This window comes from Amblyomma mixtum, chromosome 9 (assembly GCF_055824585.1).
Source record: "Amblyomma mixtum isolate Tamu chromosome 9, ASM5582458v1, whole genome shotgun sequence".
Taxonomy (NCBI): Eukaryota; Metazoa; Arthropoda; class Arachnida; order Ixodida; family Ixodidae; genus Amblyomma; species Amblyomma mixtum.
This window is the reverse complement of record NC_143020.1, coordinates 70510763-70513157: the sequence shown is the minus strand read 5'-3', so window position 1 is coordinate 70513157 and position 2395 is coordinate 70510763.

The window sequence follows — 2395 nt, the reverse complement described above, 5'->3', positions numbered from 1 at the left end:
GATAAAGGACGCAAGGAGTAACGCAAGTCGTGCCCGTGCGTGTTCTTTGCACTGACCTCTCTGTTGACCTTCGCAAGTCACTGATGATGACACTGGGCGCACACGAACTTGTATAGATGGCTTGCGCGAGACCATAGTTTCTTAGTATTACACTCTAAACAGAAAGGTTTATTGGTTTATTGGGGTTTAACATCCCAAAGCAACTCTGACCATGAGGGACGCCGTAGTGGAGGGCTCCGGAGATTTCGACCACCTGGGGTTCTTTAACGTGCTCTGACATCGCACAGTACACGGGCCTCTAGAACTTCGCCTCCATCGGAATGCGACCGCCGCGGCCGGGATCGAACCCGCGTCTTACGGGTCAGCAGCCGAACGCCATAACCACTGAGCCACCGCGGCGGGGCAAAAAAACAAAGGAGTTGAAAGGGAGTAAGCTATCCTCTAGTGCACTCTCTTTTATAAAAGGGAGTTCGCAAGAGGACAGTTTATTTCACTTTTACTCCCATATAAAGGTATTCTTGTTTAGAGTGTACAAGGAAAACAGGCGACATTGCACTTTTTTCACCATGGAGAGGAACAGGAATGCCGGGAAGATGAAGTTTCGTATTTGGCTTGGCCATTGGGCATGAAACGTAGATTCATCCATAACTATACGACAATACGGCTCTTCTAGCGGCAAACCTCAAATAAGTTCGGTGAAAGCTTTGATACCAGCCTGACAGTCGTGTTTTAAATTTATGGAAGAAGTACAAAAGGCACTGTTAAAATAACTTCATCTGTGACCATGGGAGGGCATCTCGGCGCAGCTTTCGATTTAGAAGCAGAATGCGCATTTAGTCCCAGTACTATCATCATCATCGTCGTCGTCGTCGTCAGCCTGACTAAGCCCACTGCACGGCAAGGCCTCTCCCATGTTTATCCAGTTAACCCTGTCTTTTGCCAGTTGCGGCCACCGTATCCCCGTAACTCCTTAATTTGATCCACTACCTCACTTTCTGCCGCCCCCTGCTACACTTGCCTTCTCTTTGAATCCGCTCCATTACCCTAAAGAACCAGCGGTTATCGTGCCTTCGCATTACATGCCCTGCCCAAGCCCATTTCTTCCTCTCTATTTCGACTAGGATGTCATTAACCCGCGTTTGTTCCCTCACCCACTCCATCCGCTTCCGATCCCTTAACGTTACGCCTATCATTTTTTTCTTTCCATAGCTCGCTGCGTTGTCCTCAGCTTAAGCTGAACCCTCTGTGTTAGCCACCACGTTTCTGCCCCATGGGTGAGTACCGGTAAGATACAGCCGTTGTATACTTTTTTCTTTAGGGACATTGACAAACTGCCATACTATAACCAAGCTAGAATAGAAACCTTGTCTTTCCGGCATTCCCAGGGGGCATGAACGGTGGCACTAGCTTCCTAGGTGGGCAACATTGAGACGCTCTATGGCACGGGACCATGGAGGAAAAAAAACTAAGGAGGGAGCGTGACGTCACGCGGCCAGCGTTCGCAAGCCGAGTGTTTTGAAGTCGTTTTCTCCCTCAGTTTTTCGCTCTCCGAGTCTGTCCTCTTTGTGTTGGTTCTGGTATGTTTTAGTGCGCGCGTATGCGCGACCCGCGGCGCGGGCGTCTACAGCAAGGAAGTTGATCTACAGATAGTCTGCCGCGCTAATCGGCGCATGCGCGCGCGCAGCGGGGCTAGACTTTACCGCACGCTATCACGTGGTACGATCACGGGGGGGGACACACTCTTTTTTTTGCTATATCTTTACTTGTAAAGGCTAGGCTTCAAGGGCGTCCGCAGAATTTTTTGCAGGGGGGGGCCCCATTGGTTGTTGGCGCCGGAGGGGGGGGGGGGGGGGGGCATGTTCGTAGCAAAAAGGCACTATTTGCGGTATGAATTTATTTATTTATATATAAATAAAAAAAAGTGAAATACACACATGAAATAAAAATTACAAACAGCAAATTAAAGTGTGGCTAGGAGAGATACATTGCAGTTTATCAACGAAGAAACAATTAAAATTAATAAAAAATCCAAAAATATACTGTCACTTCGTGGAAAAGAGTGCTCAGTATTGCTGCATACGGGTTCTCGACTCACCCGGATTGATGACCAGCACACAGCACAATATGGTCACAAACACGCAACTACAGTCACTCAGTCAGTCTTCCTTGAACAGCAACTGTAGACTCCACGGATTTTTCTGGGCGAATTGCGTGATTACACGGGTGATAAATTCATTTCTGTGCTTCATTACACGCTCTCGGTGCACACTCGTCACACACATTGATTGGAAAAACGGTTGAACGCGTACGTTGAAAACAAAAGATGTCTATACATACAACGAAAACTTATTTACAAGATAAATGCACGCTCGCAGCTTCATACACCTCGCTCCAT